The sequence below is a fragment of the Prionailurus viverrinus genome, chromosome E2 (assembly GCF_022837055.1).
Source record: "Prionailurus viverrinus isolate Anna chromosome E2, UM_Priviv_1.0, whole genome shotgun sequence".
NCBI lineage: Eukaryota > Metazoa > Chordata > Mammalia > Carnivora > Felidae > Prionailurus > Prionailurus viverrinus.
The window spans coordinates 8,910,056-8,929,192 of record NC_062575.1 but is presented as its reverse complement, the minus strand read 5'-3'; the positions used below and the strand labels follow the sequence as shown (position 1 = coordinate 8,929,192).

General features: G+C 45.3%; 1 long non-coding RNA gene across 1 annotated transcript in view; it reads right to left on the bottom strand.

Moving 5' to 3' along the window:
• Positions 1 to 228: 228 nt before the first annotated feature.
• LOC125152520 (uncharacterized) overlaps positions 229 to 19,137 on the bottom strand; it is a 207,083-nt gene continuing 188,174 nt past the window's right edge. The window contains exon 3 of the long non-coding RNA XR_007147235.1: positions 229 to 291. This is a non-coding gene — a long non-coding RNA (uncharacterized LOC125152520). The remainder of the gene's footprint in view (positions 292 to 19,137) is intronic.

Here is a 19,137-nt window from a genome sequence, read left to right as displayed (position 1 = left end):
CCAGATACAGTGGGGTGTTTCAGTTTTGAAGTTGTACATTTTTTTTCTTTTTAAAAGACAAAAGGGTACCTGAGAGTAAAAATAGGTAACATTACGGAGTTAGCTTTATAAGAGGAATCATCCAACTCAGGTAATCCAGCGTGGGACTATTTTATCTGAAGTGCCTCTAATATCTTGAGTTTTGCAAAGAGACTGAAAAGTCATGTGCATGTTCCACTGGTGACTTACCTTCTCCAGGAGAATGACAAGGTGCACGCTCGTCAAGGTCAGGTCCGAACATCAGAACTTGTTCTGAAAGCAGAGAATAAAAGAAAGGTGGAGCTAGATCTGGAGGGGCAAAAAGTGAGGGTTTTTGGCTTGAGGAGGTCTGGACGTAGAGCTGGTGCCCCGTCCGTTCCCTTTGGGACTCCTCTTCGCGGAGCCTGCCGGCCAGACTTCACAGGCCAACATCTGCCTCTCTTTGCCCGATGGCTTTCCCTGTAAGCTGGAGCCCACTGTGCCCCAAGTGCTAAAGAGCTAATGCCTCCGGTAAAGGCCCTGAACAGTGACCACTGGGGGTCTGTGTATCTCCCTCAGGCAGGAATTCTGAGCAGGGTGCCTACACTGGTTCTTAGATGTGCCCCATGGGGGTAAGCTTGTTACCCGCAGAGGTAACATGCGGTCTTACACCCTCATCCCTCAACCAACACTTCCCGAAGTCACTTCTGGGATAATCCAATGGATTTGGGATCTTGTCTTAGGATCAGCCTCTGGGCAAATCCCAACCAACACGGGTTGTATTTGACGTCAATGAAAGATATCTGTATCCATTCCCCACTTTTCTGGAAGAAGATGGTGGAACTGTCCCCCGCAAATCACACACTCTCCAAAGGAGCTCACACTTTCTGTCAGAGGGTCATGTAGGACTTGAAGCAATTATCAGGACAAGTCAAGTCAAAGCAACTGTCAACTAAAATTGTGGCTCAGTGGAGCACAAGCATCGTTTTTTGCTTGACTTAATTGCATAATTGCCTCGGTTCTCAGCTTAGTGCGTGCAAACCTGGAGAGGAACAATTAATGATCTAACATGAGGGGGACCCATCTCTGTGGCTTCTGGCCAAGAGGGAGATGCATCAATGTCAAAGACAGCTATCTTCAGAGACCCTCTCAGGGGGAGAAATTTCTCTTTCAATTATGACCACCTAAAAACCATGATGAAAATTGCTTTTCATGAAATCAAGCCATGGAAATTAAACTTTAGGGGAAAAGAGTTAAATTTTAGCCTTGGAGCCCTCTGTCTACTACATTGGAATTTTCCAGAGCATGTCAGACATTACTACAAGATTCCATAAGAGCCTTGCTTCTGACATTTCAGCATACTCAGTGAACATTTTTGTGTGTGAGCAGGCACCGTGGCTTTCAGAAGAGGGTTGTATTTAAATTCCATATTCATCCCTGTTATGGAGGAATCATGGTAATAAATGAGACTCTAGTCTTAGCCTTTAGTTCAAATGACAACATCAGGCGGGAAAAAAAATCCCAAATAATTACTGACTACAAGTTTCAGAACAGTCCTTTAATCCAGGAGCAGAGTGGCTTGCCCCTAACAATGAGGTTCAACCATATCACACGAAGACTGAAAGACCAACAAACAGCCAGATAGAAAGCTGGCCCTGAGTCTGTCACTTTTTTAAAGTAATTGCTGGATTTCTTTGACAAGCTCAAGAGTGAATTTAATGCCTCTATTTTCTCTACTTTTAAGCGCATCTAACTGGACTTCACAGAAAAACAAAAACAAAAACAAAAAACGCCTTCCCCCCAATGGCCTCCATTCTCCTATGTGAATATGACTAAGATCAATCAATATACATTGATGAATGGGGCTTAACTCTAATGACTGATATTATTTCTAGGATACTCTCTTAATTGAAAAACATAGTCAAAAATAATCTCCCTCAGATGCAGAACCTGATGGTATCAGATGAGTTCTGTTGTGTTGCTTTGTCTTGTTTTGTTCTGCTTAAGGCATGAGCCAGAGCAAGGAATTAGCACCTTCTTCCTATATGTGGAAGCCTTCTGCTCAGATGATGTGGCTCAAAAGCCCCAGTGAAGAGTCTGCCTTGGCGATGACTAGGGAGGTGGTCTTACCCACAGTGAGGTCAAGTTCAGAAAGAGTGCAAAGTGGACGATCCACACTGAGTTCCTTACGGTTTCTTAGCTGCTTCATGCCCTTGCTTGCCTTGGGGTCTATATTTGTTCTTCTCCTTGCCTGTAAGTCTCGTTGGCCCAGGTCCCCCACCTCTGTACCCACCCCACATACACTCTCATTTTCATTCTGTGGGGGTTGGCATTTCAGGTCTGTAGAAATGGAGTTTTCTGGAGAAAGACACTGTTTGTGGGCTTTCTGAACCACTGCTATGCAAATCGTCACCCCACTTCTCCTCGGTTGGTTGTCTGTGCGTCGGCTCAAGGCTTAGCTCCTCCCTCCTTCCTGGGTGCACTGTGACCTCCTCTCCCCACTGGGCCTTGGACAGGCTCTCCTAACCTACCAAGGCCAGCTTCTAAGTCCACAGCTCGCTGCTTGGGGCCCTGGCCCAGACAGGGTCCTTGGCTCCACTTGTCCCTCTGCCATAGCACGTCCTAGATATTCCCAGTGCCCCTGCCAACCCTGAGAGTCAGGGAAGGGGGAGTCCTATGCTTGCTCTGCACTCATTTGCTCTGTGATCGTGGGTAATTAACTTCCCCTGCCTGGATATCGTTTCGCTCGTCTCCAACAAAACCAAACAAAACAAAAACCCTAAAAGGCTGGAGCAAACTTACCCTCCAAGGGCCAGATAATAAATATTTTAGCTGTTGCCGAGCCACACGGTCTCTGTCACAACTACTGGAATTGGCTGGTGTAGGGCCAGAGCCGCCCTAAATACGAGCAAGTGGGAGTGTCTTTGTTCCATTAAAACGTCACTTAAAAAACACGTGGCAAGCTGGAGTTGACCCATGAGCTCTAGCTTCCTGGTCCCTGGTCGAGATGATCTGTATGATTCCCCCTCCAGAACGCCCTGAAATCACCTCGTTCCTACCAAGGTAACTGAGTAGTTCCTGCGCAGCCCCCTGTTCTTTTCCTCCCGGTCACAACTGCAGACAAATATAAAAGTAAACATACGTCGCTCCCAGCAGGTGATAAATTCCATGTGCACAGCGATGATGTCTATTTTTTTCACCAGAGTACGCCGAGATTATTGCAAAGTGTGGAGCCCAGAGTCATCTCTCAAAACAAACAAAAAGTAAATGAATGAATGTGTCTGCTCAGTCTTTACAAAAACAGTCAACCAATTTTCTCTCAGAGAGGAGGTCCGGTGGTACCCACCCCCCCCACACACACCAAAATACACGTTCCCCAACACTCTCTCCTGATTATTAGTATACCTGCATCTTTCCCCTGGTGGTGGGATGGATGTGTACTGAAGTATTCACAACTGGATTGTCCTTTCCCTGGGTGGGAAGGACTTCATGGCAGTGCTTCTCCAATTGTAATGAGCACACAGATCACCTGGGATCTTGTTCAAATGCAGGTTCCAGTTCAGGGTGAGCCAGGGCAAGTCCTAAGACCCTTCACTTCTAACAGGTTCTCCGGGGATGCGGTGCTCCAGATCCACGGACCACAGTTTGAGTTGCAAGGCGTTAGGGCACTTTTCCTTCGTGGGAGAACCTAACGAGCATTTGGGACTTCCTGTAGATACCCTTTGCCAGACTAGTTTATTTTGGTTTTCTTTCCCAAAGCTGAAAATGGCTGTTTGAGTTTTCTCGGCCTGTGGCACAGAGATTAAAGACACCGTAAGGAGTGGAAGTTGCTTTCCATGCAGAAGGATAAGCATCGCCCTCCAGGTCTAATCTTGTGAAATGAAGGCAAGGTGTCGGGGCACACTCAGGTTTCATCTCTGCTCCAAAGGGATCCCAGAACACTGCAGGGGACCAAGGAAGGACGGATGGGCAGAGGGCACATCGCAGCACCAAAGGACAATGCTCTTCTCATGGCCGATAGTCCGGGAAAAGGTACACGCTTGTGCAAGGATTCTGTTTATTTTAAGAAGAAACGCTCCTTAACTCATGATAGTTCCTTCCCCTCGGACTGGACTTGGTTAGCACACCACTTCCTCCTCTTCCCGCCCCAGGACAGAAGGGAGCGGCCTGCTGGATGCCAGAGCCAGGGAGAACGCCCAGCACAGGTGGGCCCAGCTCCTCCCTGTTCCTCTGGGGCTCGGAGCCCCGCTGGAAGCAGGAGGTCTGCCCAACGCCTTCGGGCTGTCAACCTTCCCTGGCACGTCCCAAGTGCGTGAAGCCATCTCCCCCGGCACAGCATGTAATTGAGGGACTGTGCGTGGAATTCTTGGCCCCGTCTTCAGACACTAGAAGAAAGGTCAACCTGTGTCTCTTCATCTGCTACTCCTTTGTCTCTTCTTCTTTAGTTTCTTTAGACTCAGGCTCAGGACACAGATCAACCCTTCATTAGAGTTCTTCAAACCACGGGCGAGACTCGGGCTTGCTCAGGTTTTTCTGTGGACAGTGCTTAGAAACTTGTTCTGTGGCAGTGCTGGTCTTATAATGGGCAGTCACAGGGCGGACGCTTCCAGGCCGATGCACCGGGCTCCTCCTGCGCAAACCCAAACGTTGAGCGTGCGGAACAGTGAAGGGCAGCCACGTGCAGAGGAACCCTCCCCGAGCAGTCTGAACGACGCAAGGATGGCGGCAGAAAGGGTAGTGCCACGGAGCTGGGCTCTCTCGGTTTTCCTCTTGGCTCTGCTACTTACCGGTTCCCTGAGCTTGAGCAAGTCGCTTTGCCTCTCTGAACCGCATTACCTCTTCCATGACATGTAGATGACAATGCTCACAGCATAACTAGAGAAGGCCACGAGTCTCACACCCACGAAAGATCTTCGGGTACCACGAAACTCTGAATGACGAGTGCCGTACTAGTAAGTATAGAACAATGATTCCAAATCTCCGATGTTCGCACACACAGGCCCATATCCATTAGAGAATCGGATCGCAGGTGTGCATCCAGGGAATCATGGATATCACGTGGTGTTAGCTGGTCTTCAAGAACTCTGCTAGTTCTTATCCAAACCCTAACTTTGTAAGTAAAAGAGGAGAAGCAATTGGCCCGAGGTCACGTATGCGTTAGCGGCAGACTCATGGGGAAATCCTGACGGGCAGAAGAGGGACCTGTCTGCCTGTTCCATGACATCTGGTATGGTTTTGGGGATTCAACCTATTATGTAAAACTAGCCCAACCTCAGAGAACGATATGGGGCTCACAAATCCTGCACTTTGACATGGGTGCTAGTTGGAGTTATGTTTCAATTGCATGGACTCTCTCCATCTAACAATTCTGTTTTCCTCTGTGGTTGCTTTATTCCCAAGCTTTCTCCAACTACCAGAAAAGAAACTCACATAGTCTTCATGGCTCAAGAGTTCATTGAGATTGTCTTTCCGATAATTTTTGTCTGCCCCACTTATGTTATAAATTTACTCCTGAACTTATCAGTGTGGCCAGGAGGTTGAAATCCTGTCGTTAGCAAGACTTGGATCTGATGTCAACTCCTGGGGTGGAGTGGAGACATGCAGTAGATTTGAAAGAAACCACATAGACTAGCCAACGTTATTATAGAAGAGGGAAGTGTTAGCTTAACAAAGTAAGGGATGCTATAAAAACATTATAACATGCCCCTTTGACACTCCTCATCAAATTATTAGCCATCTTGATGCTTTGCTTATTATCTTGGTTTCCCACTAAGTGAATGACCACAAACTTAGCAGCTTCAACAAAATACATTAGTAGCTCACAGTTCTGAAAGTCAGAGGCCCAGTATGGCATGGCTCAGTTCTCTACTCAGGATCTTTCAAGGCTGAAATCAAAGTGTGAGCCAGGCTAAATGCTATCTGAAGGATCTGGGGAAGAACATGCTTCTGGGCTCATTCAGGTTGTTGGCAGAATTCAGTTCCTTGTGGTTGCAGGTCTCAAGTCCCCATTCCCTGGCTGGTTGTCAGTGGGGGTTGCTCTCAGCTTGTGGTGGTGGTTCCTGTATCCTGGCACATGGCTCCCTGCACCTTCAAAGCCAGAAACAGGGCAGTCCTTCTTGTGCACTGAATCTTTCTGCCTTCCTTGCCTGCCACTAGATGAAGAAAACTGCTGATCTCCTATTTTAAGGCCAACTGATTAGCAACCTTAATTACATCTTAATTACGAAACCGCTTCTGCTATGTAATGTCACATAATCACAGGAGTAACACCATCACATTCATTTTCCTGGCGATTAGGAAATTTGGAGGGTGAGAGAAAATACTCCTTTATAATTTTGCCTGCCACACTTACACTGGGCTCTGCGCACCATTCCTTGACTTTAGCACTGTGGTTATTGATTTGGCTCTGGAAATGCCCTCTTCCAGGTTCTACGGCTGGTGGCTATCTATCGACTTCACGCCCCCAGCCCAGTGAAAAAGCATTTGTCCCCACACCCCACCTGTGGTACCCGACACTCTGCTGTCTTCCTCAGGCCTCATTTATGAGAACAGAAGAAGCAGCAGGACTGGGAAGTGACCTTGGAGCCATGTCTACTTTTAAGGCACTCTCCAAGGGCCAAGGTATAATCTGAGTCTTCCCCTCCAAAGACCACCCCCAACATCCAGGACAGGAAGGACGGCTCTCCTGCGGTAGCTCCCCAGGTTCTCTCGGGACCTTAGGGGAAACTGACACCTGCTGGGATTTTCAATACCACCGTGACCCTCCCTTCAGGTCAGGCTGATCTTTAAGCCTTCTCCATTTAATCTCTGCTTCAAGAATACCACAGAAAAATAAACCACAAATCGAAAAGAGTTTCCTTTGACATGACTCAGAGGAGGCAAGAGTGGAAACCCCATGGCTAGAAGACCCGTCTAACTGGTTTTGCCATGAGTGGTGACTTGGGCTTTACACATCATTGCTCCTGGAAAGAGAAACCGGTCTCACTGGAATGGAGGAGAATCCCTGCCTGAGTGGAAGGGTATTTTCAAAGGGGCTGAGAGAGGAGCTGGAGTTAGCCAGGGGACGTCCAGCCAGGGGAAGACAGAGGGCCAGAATGGAAATCAGGCAGACGAAGACAAACTTCAGGTCTAGGCATTTCATCTAAGGGCACTGTCTACAAAATCAATTCATGGAAATGAGGGTTGGAGGAGGGTTCTGTGATCAGATACATTTGGGGAAAAAAATGAGTTGAAGAAATCAAGTTTTCTGACCGCAGAATTTTTTCAGACTTTTGAATATGTAATGGGCATTCAGAATCTCCAGTGAGGGAACAGAGCAGGGATCGGGAAACTTTTTCTGTAAAGGGCCAGAAAGTAGATAGTTTAGGCACTGTGGGCCACAGGGTTTCTATCGTGCAACAACTCAACTGTGGTTGTAGCAGGAACGCAGCCATGGATAATATGCAAGTGAATGGGTGTGGCTGCGTTCCGATAAAACTTTATTCACAAAAACAAGCAAGTATTTGGCCTTCAGGCCACAGTTTGCCAGCCCTGAGGTAGGATTAACACATTTATTGGACCAGAGAATCGTTCATTCACTCATTCAACGTGTTAGTAATTTTTATGGGTCAAAATTAAGAGTCTTGCAGGCAGGACTCTCTCTGGTTCCCTCTCGTTTCCCTGATGTCTGGAAGGTAACCAAAACTTACTGGATAGGAAACATCGAACGAAACGGTAAAATAAAACAATCCTTCCAGAAGAAAGAGAGCCTCCAAAGGAACACACTGATGAACTATTTAAAACAACGCTTCAGAGCAATAAGGAGCAGCTGTGTTTTGGAAGAGACGAAAAGGAAAAGGAGAAAGGTAGAGGGCTGAGAATGAAGAGGAAGAGGAGGAGATACAGAACAGGGAAAACGGAAATATGATAAGAGGCCAAAGGAGAGGAAAAGGAGGAGGTGGGGGATCAAAAGGTCTGTTTCCACCCACCAGAAAACGGCTTTCTGTGCCCCGGGCATGAGTGTCGGTGTCCTGAAAGGACAAGCCTTTCATGAGGTGCTGAAAAACCCACTTTGGCATTAATTAACAAGATCACTAGGCTGTCATAATTGCAGAGAGAAAGATAAATCATCAAGAGATATTTCCTAACAGAAATGCAGGTCATTACAAAATATTATTTAAAGTCACATTTACATATAAAAAGGATAAAATGGAAGTTGTCCCACTTGGCCCCCCGCCTTTCCTCCCCTCTCCCTTGTGCCTGATGCAACGCACAGGAGTCAGCACACAGCTCCCGGTAAGCCAGGGGCTTTGGAATCTTGGCGGAACATGCTCGCAAAGGAGCTCAACGGACACGGAGCTGTGAGAACCCAAAGGAAAGTTTGCAGGTGAAACCTCAGGGCTGCACCACCAGGTCGCCACCTGATTCGCTGCCCCTTGTGCTACTAAACGCTTGAGTTCCTCACTTAACTGAGCGCTCCGTGAATCCAGTAACCTTATCTGGGTTCTTCTCCCCTCCATTATGTTCTCAACACCCAGCCTGTACTAGAACACTCAACAGACACGTATTCAAAATACTGATCAATTCTTCAGAACTCAGCTGAAGAGTTGCCTCCTTTGGAATGTTTCCCCACATGTTCCAAACTAGATGAAGGTGTCCTCTCCTCTGAGACACCGTGGCATCCCATGCTCCTCTGTATGGGGGCACTTAGAGAAACAAACTGACAATGGCAAAATGGAACAAGGGTCAAGCTCCCCCCGCCTCATTAGAAACAGAGCTACTAGAGACGAGACCCTGGTACCTTAACTTCTATAACCTTATCTTTACCACTGACCTAGGCGTGGAGTACATACTCTTAGAAAGCACTTCTTTCATGGATTTTGGTAACCCCACTATGGCCAGGAAATGCAACGGCAGAGTGCTCAAAAGACAGAACTATGTGGATATGTCAGAGGAACACAGAAGCCAGTTGAAATCGCCCCAATATCTACCACTGGAGCAATGTGAGCAAAAAAAAAAAAAATAATAACATAGTATATTGGGTTAAAACCCAGAGTATAACATAAATATCCATAAGCTCATACTAACATAATAAACGTTTGAATGAATGAATGGAAGAATAAGTAAAAGAGAATGCACAAGTCCTCCATACAGAACAATGTCAAAAAATTTATGTAAATACTCTCTGCTCAAGGAGGTGGAACATATTCCCCACTCCTTAAATTTGGGCTGCACATACTGACTTTAAGCACATAGGATGGGAAGGGAGGGGAAAGGTAAGTTTACAGCGGGGAAGCCTCATAAACATACTCAGCCAGGTGAGCGGGGTCAACATCCACAGGGATAAGACCATGAGAAAAACATCATGAGAAAAACATCATGAGAAAAACATCATGAAAAAAAACATCAGGCAAATCCCGACAGAGGGTCAGGCTACAAAATACCTGAAGGATACACCTCCAAACCATCAAGGCCATCAAAAACAGAGAGAGTCTGAGAAACAGTCAAAGCTAGGAGGAACCTAAGGAGACCTGATGATGGAGTGTCATATGGAATTCTGGACGGGGGAGATGATACTAAGTTTAAAACTATGGAAATTCGGTTCCAGTATGGAGATCAGTGAATGATCACGTATTGATTCTGGTTCGGGAATTGTGACAAAGTTACCACACTAACTGATGATGTTAATAATGGGGGGAACTGGGTGGGAGGTATATGGAGACTCTCCACACCATCCGTGCATACTTTTCCAAAGTTCTTCTCATTCTAAAACTAAAAGTTTAATATTTAATAAAGTAAACAAGTAAAGCCATGAAGAACATAACAGTAAACACAAGACCAAGGCCCCCATGAACCCCACAGGCAGGACGACCACAGTCACAATGACCGTTTGCCCCTTGCATTTGTACAAACACACCCCACACCTCGTCTCTTCGGCTCTAAGCCAGCTCTGAGTGCAGACCTTGGGTATGCCCCTCACTGAGGTCTTCTGGGTTACTCATCTGTACCATTGAGGCTGACATTTCTTTCATGGTCATCTAGCGGTGCCTGATGCTCTCAGGCGTAAGTCATCTGGCAAGCCGGAAGCCAACACTTTGAAATTTCCAAGCACTGAAGAACCACCTGGGGAAGCGTGGAAGAATGCAGATTCCTGGGTTCCATCTCAGAAATTCTGATTTACTCTGTGAGATGAGTCCAATTAATCTGCATTTCATTTTTTTTAATGTTTGTTATTTTTCAGAGGGGGAGAGAGAGACAGAGAGAGAGAGAGAGAGAGAGAGAGCAAGCGGGGAGGGGCAGAGAGAGAAGGAGACACAGAATCTGAAGCAGGTTCCAGGCTCTGAGCCGTCAGCACAGAGCCTGACGCAAGGCTCAAACTCACAGACTGCGAGATAATGACCTGAGCCAAAGTCGGACGCTTAACCGACTGAGCCCCCTAGGCGCCCCCAATTAATCTGCATTTTAAATAAACCTCTGAAGTTTTTCTGGTTCACACATTCACATCAGCCCTGAGCTAGGGGTCAAGGACTAAGACCCACTTTGATTAAGTGTCACTCTTTGGCTTCGCCTCCCACATCTGGTGCCATGATGCTTCCTAGGTGCTATGAGCTGGCAGAGAGTTGACACTCGCTAAATATCTGATAAAAGAAGGAACACATGGATGAACTGTCAAGATCAGCATTTAAAACAATTCTTTTTCCTGTTTAAGAACTTTGACATTGAGTGTCAGGCAGAGGGATCCATGACTGTTAGGGGCTACAGGCTATGGGAAATGAGACACAAAACCACATCCACTGACATTCAAGGCCATTCACTGTGCCGATCATGACTGAGGTCCAACATGGTGGAAAAAAACGTGCCTTCTCAAATGTGAGACGGACTCTTGCTATTTGCTGTGCTGAGCTAATAACATTTTTAGAGGGGTTTTTTTTTCCCTCTCTTTTTGCAGACTCAATTAGATAGGCCTGCCTTCTGAATCAGCAGCTCAATAATTAGTTTGGTTGCATCTGCAGGTAGAAAACCGGAGGCCCTCTTTCCCCTAGAGGCAGAAGGATGCATACGCAATTAACTAATTGCAGACCGACGCTCCTCATAAATGCTAGAAACAAACACTCACAGACACACACATACCTTGATGTCCAGAAGACAGTCTCTGACCTGGGGACAGGGGAGAGAGAATGATACGTTCCGAAGAGGTGAGGCTTTGGGTAGAGACAGGGCCTCCTGCAGGGGTCACTCCTCTGGTGCCCCAGGAGCAAAAGGACACGTGAGAAGGTGGGATGTTCCCCGTTCCCAGAATTCTTTCAGAATGGCTGTCATTGTTCAAGTTAGAATATTGCCAGTTAATTGTTGGCTCCGAAAGAAAAATTATGAGCCGGGGAAAGGGTTCTGCATGGATTTAGTGTATTTGAATAATTTAGACCCCCGCAGTTCATTTGACAGGATTGTTTTTCTCTCGCAGGAGCCTGCTGTTACAAGAATTAAAACTGTCGGGAGTACCAGGGGCTGTGCTAGAGCTTAGTAATGAGGTTTATCAGTCAATAAATGATTTTATACAGCAAATTAAACTGTAAATTTCGTTTGGGTGGTAAATATTTAGAGAATGAAGATATCTGGTTAATGAGGAAGGCTGGATGTTTGAAAAAAAAGGGAGAGAGAAGGAAAAAAGGAATGTCAACCTTTTAAATCTTGAATGTGGCTGGGACTGGATGACAGTTTGCTCGTTTACAGGTCTCTCTCTCTCTCTCTCTCTCTCTTTCTGTAAATAACAGAGAATGGCTCCGTTGTTTGTGTATTTAAGGATGCGATGGCAAATCCTCCCCCTCGCTGACTTGCGCCTACTGCCTGAATGCGGAAATACCTCCCTCACGGGGTCCTTAGGAAAATATGCAAACTGCTTAAACGGTATCTGGCCTGAGGTTCATCCCTTCTGCTATGATTTATTTTTAAGTGCAGAGACCCTAGAGTTGTGCTGTCCAACATGGTAGCCACGCTCGGCATGTGGCTGTTCGAATTTAAGCTTACATTCGTTAGATTAATTAATTAAATATACTACAAAGTCAGTCTCACGGTTGCATTTGCCATATTTCAAGTACCCGGTCGCTACATGGGGCTGTTGCCTGCTGTACCAAATAGCGCAGACATAGACATTCCCATCATCAGCACTATTCCAGAAACTGTCAGACAATCTCACGTGTCCTGAGCTGGAGCCATAGATCTGATGGCCCCTGGAATGATGTAATTGGCACATGATTTTTTTTTGATTATCATAATTATGTATCTGTGTGTATGTATAAAAGGAATATTACAACTCAGTTGTCAAATTTGTGGTTTCATAAATGTCAATGTTTAGGACACGGCAGTTAAAGCGAAAACAAAAAAAACAAGCAAGTCGGTTTAAGAAAATATTGAATAAATCAATATTGGTTGTAACTATTTGCCATAAATCCTGAAGAAGTACACAAAGGAATGGCCGACGTTTGAAAAACACTGAGCCAACAGACGCCAAGGGACAGGAAGTTTAAGAAGAGGTGAAAGAAAAAAAAAGAAGAGCAGAACTGAGAGGAAGAGAGGTAACAACGTTGGAGTCAAATTTCTCTAACCTTCCAGTTTCTCTCTGGGCCGACCCAGACCAGATCACATGGCTACCTACCTGAGTCATAAATAGTCAATACATACTCCATAGCTCCATAAGCTCAGGCTTCATGGCATTTCCAGGAAGTTCATTCAACATGAATGCCCTGTATAGGTGGGATTTTAGAAGAGGCTTCTAGAAACTCTATACAGCACCCTAAAGAGTCCAGATACAAGTGTGATTTACAGATGACTTTGTAGGTTACAAGTCAAGAGTGAAGATGAGGCCATTCTGACCTGCACTCTTTGCTTCCAAAGAGTCGAGATTCCAAACCCAGTCACTGTCAGCTGGGAGGGCCCATCACCTCTGCCTCATGTGGCTCAATCCTTGAGCCAACTCCCTTCACCTTCCTGCTCCAGTCGACCAGTCATACCCCTACTCTCTGATCACTGGACGCTTCTCCATACTGGAACGTGGCAGTCTGTGACCTCGGTAACCTTGTCCCACAACCTGGTCAGAGAAAACACGGGAGAGCTGGAAGCAACAGGATATCAGAGTCCCTACAGAAAAAGATGCCACAGTCAATTTGGATCAGTGGAAAAGAGTTTAACCAGGACTACTGATGAAGTTACGGGTAGGGTATAGGTAAACCACCAGTTTTAGAATCGTGGGGCCAGTAGAAGGAGGGGGGCACCATGACGATTGCCAGACCTGAAGGGACAAGGGGAAAAAGGAGAGGCCTGGTGCTGAGAAGGAGAGGACAACCCGACAGGAACCATGATCTCAAGTTGAGGGATAATGCCAGCTCTTGATGACCTATAGAGAGGGAGCAGGGCAGAGAAGGGTGGAGAGTATCTTGGAGGGGCTAAGGGAGGCAACCAGCACAATCATTCTGACTGCTCAGGTCAACTAAGCCTCATTTTCTCATTTCCTTCCTGTGTTGCTGGAGAGGTGTAGAAGGTCAGGAGGCCCGTGCTCTGTATTTGCCCCAGAGTTCCCCTCCTGGAGCTTATCCTCACAGATGGTCTCCCAGCTCTGAGGTATCAGTGATGGTTCAACCTTCTGGAAACACTGTCATATCCTATCTCTGAGAGGTTGCCTGCCCAGCTCCTTCGGAGCTTGGTCACCGGACTTGGAGGTCAAGGCTTTCTCCTCCTCATTCTGGTCTAAACACTCACACCTCAGTGTACCCCCTTCCCCAGGTTCTCTGGAGGTAAGGCTTCAAGGCCATGTACAAGGGTAAATTATTTCAATAGCAAGTAAGAGGAAACCTCATCTCAGATTTGCTTGAACAATAAAGATAACCATTAGATCACGTCAATGGAAGTTCAGAGGTTCTTTGGACATCATGTTCTGGCTCTCTCCTCACTCTGTCCCTCTGCCTGTGCTGGCTTTACTAACCACAGGCTGATGGCAACATGGCCATGGCAGCTCTTGGCCTATCTGCACACAGCAATGCCCAGAAGACTCATGGGAGTCACTGTGAAATAGTTCTGTCCAGGAGAAAGCAAGCCATATATCTAATTTAAACGGTCTAAGAGTCATATCAAAAAAGTAAAAAGATCCAGCAATTCTCCCTACTGAGTATTTACCCAAAGGAAACAAAAACACTAATTCAAAAAGATACACGAATCCCTATGTTTGTTGCAGCATTATCTACAACAGGCAAGATATGGAAGGAATGTGGGGCGCCTGGGTGGCTTGGTCGGTGAAGCATCCGGCTTCGGCTCAGGTCATGATCTCACAATCCGTGAGTTCAAGCCCCGCGTTGGGCTCTGTGCTGACAGCTCGGAGCCTGGAGCCTGCTTCGGGTTCTGTGTCTCCCTCTCTCTCTGACCCTCCCCCGCTCATGCTCTGTCTCTCTCTCTCTCAAAAATAAATAAACATTAAAGATATGGAAGCAATGTAAGTGTCCGCTGACTGATGAATGCACAAGTGACTGAGTCAGGGAAAGACAAATAACACATGATTTCACTCATACCTGGAATTTAAGGCACAAAATAAACAAAGAGAAAAGAGACAAACGCACACAAAAAACAGACTCTTAACTCTAGAGAAAAAACTGGTGGTGACCAGAGGGGAGGTGGGTGGGCAGATGGGTGGAAAGGTGAAGGGGATTAAGAAGACACTTATCATGATGAGCAGGGGTTAATGTATAGCATTGTTAAATCACTATATTGTACATGTGATAGTAATATAACACCACACATTAATTATTCTTGATTTTAAAAATATATTTTAAAAAAAGAGTCAAAAGAAATAGGCAAAATTAAATTCACCAAAATATATTTTCTTTAACCCAATATATACAAAACACCAACATTTCAACATTAAATCAATAGTAAAAATATTAATAAGACATTTTGCATTCTTGTTTCATACTAACTTGGAGACCTAATGTCTGTTTAGACTCACCATACATCGAGTGCTCAGGAGTCACATGTGGCTGGTGGCTATCTTACTGCACAGCTTGGCTCTAGAACGTTCTCCCAGAAGAGTGAGGAAGACCCCAGAACACGGCTTCCTATATCCACTGGCCCAGTGGGGTATGACACCCTTCATGGAACAATCACTGACAGGGGAGATGATTTCCTTGCAACTAAACCAGCTCGCCTTTGATGCTGTGCATGGAGTAAGTTCCCCCTGAGGCAAATGAGCTGCTTAATGAAGATGAGAAACATAAAACATAAATCAAAAATCTAAAAAATGAGTTTCCTACTGGTGGGAGGTGTATTGGATCCTGGGTAATCCACCAACAATGTCCACAACGGGCTGGCTCCTCCGCTGGGGTGCTTCACTGACTCTTGGCTTGAGGGCCCATTCTACCCTTGATTTAAACTCCTTTCCACTAAAGAGAGAGATCTGGGAGGGCTGGGGGAGGTTTTCCCCTCTGTGGATCCTAGAAAGCTGACAGTGATGTAACAGACCCTGCCTTCCAGCTCCACAGAGATTGATTTAAGAGCCATGTGCCTCACGGGGCTGATTGGGCCTTTTTGGGTAGAAAACTGCTTTGTCAAATAAATCTTATCCGCTGTTTAAGCAACTTCTGTGCCCTTAGTATCCAAAGGATACTAAATGGGAACTCAAGTGCTTTCTTCGGCAGATAAGAGAGGCTAAAAAGTGTCAAGAGTCTGAGCGTGAGGTCGTAATAGTGACAGTTACCAACAATTAAACATGCACTAGGTACTTTGCATGTGTCACTTCATTTAATTTCCTTAAGAAAGTAATGAGCAAAAGAAAGTAATGAGTAAAAGAATACAAATGGGTTTGTGTTGCTCGTTAGATAAATGTGAGCTGCCACTAAATTCCATTTTCTTTCTTTCATCTCCACGAGGTAGACAAGTATCTGGGGAGTCACAACAGCGGGTCGTGAGTTTGGGATGGTTTTCTGCGCATTGCTACGGCAAGGACTTGGTGCTCATGAAATAGAAATTAGGCGTAAATTCTGCGAGCCTGAGTCCAGGGCAGTGCTGAATTGAAGTTAAGATGGTGAACCCGAAAGCGTATGATTCTTAGGCTAGTAGCTGCCCTCTGTGTACCCTGTGTTCAGTCAGGTCAGGGGAAGAACAAGCACAAATCCAGTATGTGTTGACTGGAGGTGACGCCCAGATTCTCGTCCTGACCATTTCAAAAGCATGAGCTCTGCTTGCGGCTAGTCCGGGTTCCATGTAGCATCCACCATTTTCTGGTTGCATGACCTTGGACAAACGGCACAGTATCTCTAGGCCTCAGTGTTTTCATCTGTCAAATGGGGGTAGTGGCTACCTAATGGTGTCAGGGTTTGGAGTAAATGAGGTACGCAGGTCAAGCAGTTACCGCCGAGTTTGTCGTCTAGCAAGAGCTCAAAAATGTAAGCGATCACCAAAAACAATCTTCACCACCATCGCCCCAAGAACAACGGCAATGAAGCCAAGGCTTCGTTGGATACAAAGTACTTTACTCCAAAACCAACACGTGTACCGTGAACCATTCATTCCTTTGTTGAACATGGCATCTGTTAACCAGCTTTGAATAATTTTTTTTTTAATCTTATTTTGTCTGAGAACATCTGTGTCCATCTGGACGCTCTCCTCTCTAGCATTTTCACTTTTAAATCTGATGTAACTATCAGATGTTCTTGCACAGATTCTGGGACAGATCTGAGTATTATTGAACAGACATCAATTATACTGATGGCATGAGGCATGTCAATCTCAGCAGGAAAAGTGACAGCTTCCTTATCATCAAACCAGCAAGCTTCCTGATTAATTTGCTGGTATTGTCAATAACAATTCACAGAGGAGATGGATGAGAGCATATTGTTCCCACCTCATCCTTCCCTGTTGATTCTCTTCCGCTAAAAAAGGACTGAATCCCCCCCCCACCCTTTCCATGCCCATTCCCCACATTGTAAGTGTTATTTGTCCTAAGTGCCCTTAGTAGAGAAACTATTGCCTTCAACTTGACATTAGACAGGGCACCATCTCTTTGTTGGAGGCTGTGCACTGTTTACTTTTTATTCAAGAATCAAACTCAGAATGTCTCCCCTTTTTGGCAGGTCCTGGGAAACTGCTTTGGGGATTACTTGGCGGTGAGAGAATATTCAAGACCAGGCTTCCTATCGGTAGTTGAGTACAGATCACCTACATTAACCTGCTTCCTAGGATCTGTTACATCTATTTTTCTATTGCTTTTAAATAGTTTGGTTGGGGCGCCTGGGTGGCTCAGTCGGTCGGGTATCCGACTTCGGCTCAGGTCAAGATCTCGTGGTCCGTGAGTTCGAGCCCCGTGTCGGGCTCTGTGCTGTCACTTCAGAGCCTGGAGCCCGCTTCGGATTCGGTGTCTCCCTCTCTCTCTGCCCCTCCCCCATTCACGCTCTGTCCCTGTCTCTCAAAAAATGAATAAACGTTAAAAATGTTTAAATAGTTTGGTTATAGCTTTTGACACAGTCCTGTCTTCTCTTTGCTTCAGTGATTCCCCTTATATCTTTTTTATTTTTTTGAAAATGGGATTAGATCCACATGATAAATTTCTCTTCTCTGTTTTAACACAATTAGAATATTGGTTCTGTTTTGTTTTTTTGGTTTTGCTTTTTGTTTTTACAAACAGACACTACATTTCCCAATGAAGATTTAAAAGTCATTTGACAGACTGAGGTGAATTATAATGGGCTCTGTCATACATTTTGTAAATGTATGAAACTCTGAAAACTATCCTGTGACACATAATAGTTTAAGCTAAGAATGACTCTTTTGGCTTTTGATAATGAAACCCTCCTTTGCCAGTAATTTCAGGTCTATTACCTACTCAAAAACTATTCAAAAGCTATCAATCACCTATTCAAAAAAACCACTTTTTTTCCTAATGACTCTATCCTTATGAATTTCTGCTCACGAAACCGGAGGTTAGCCATGTACCCCCAGGAGTTTTAGGGAGTGCCTTTTCTTTCATTACATACTAGGCATGCCATTAACCTGTCAACCCCAAAGTAAATGGGCTGTATGCTGTGTCATAATGATGGTCCCCCCTGCGATTAAGAAAGAAAGAAAGAAAGAAAGAAAGAAAGAAAGAAAGAAAGAAAGAAAGAAAGAAAAAAAGAAAGAAAGAAAGACAAAGAAAGAAAAAGAAAGGAAGACAAAGAAAGAAAGAAAGAAAGAAAGAAAGAAAGAAAGAAAGAAAGAAAAAGAAAAAGAAAAAAAGAAAAAGAAAAAGAAAGCCTGGTATTTGGAGATGACTAAATTATGCCAAATTTGGGCTGAAGGTGACACCGGGGTGTGGTCCACAAAGATGGCCTTATATCTGTGTTAAATATAAGAAAAGAGAAAGAGTCTGTCTCCAAAAACAAAGTTTCTGAAATTCCATTTTCTTCTCTATGAAATAAGAATTATAAGCCTTAGTAAGCATGGGCAGGTCTCTTCTCATCCACCTCCAAAGACTTTATCTGAGAACATCTCCCCCACAAAAACATGAAGGAGGTCCTAAAACCACATGGTGGGAAGTGAAGTCCCCATTCCCCACCACAGTAGCCATGTCTGTTTAGACCAGAAGTGGCCACTTTCCCCAGAAATATTCAGGAGCTGTCTGGACCAATCAGATTCTCCCCCTTGGGAATATGGAATCAGGACAGAGAAATGCCAGGTCTTAAGATGTGGCCATGGAGAGTGTAAAGGTCACCATGGTACGGCCATGTTTGGACCATGTGCAAAGAGGCAAAGAAACCTGCTTTGCAACCACTGAAAGAGAGAGACGACGAGACCAAGGGAAGAGACACCCGTATAGAATTAGACACAAAAGCTGACAGGACCCGAGAAGGGAACTTCTCGCTTCTGCCAACAATGTTCCCATTGCTACTGACGCGTGCTGACACCTCCCCTCCTTGGCTTCCAGAAGACCCTGTCCTGTATCTTTCATTTTTAAATTTTCTTCTACTTTTGCTTAGGCTGTTCTTTGCCGCTGAATATCATGAGACATAAGGTAAAAGGAGACTGGCATCTAACCTGCCTTGTACAGTGAATGGCTCAGATTTAACCAAAACTTTGTTTTTCTTTCCCTGTATAGGCTGACATGTGACACGCATACGACAGGGGTTGTCCCCTGGAAGATGTTAC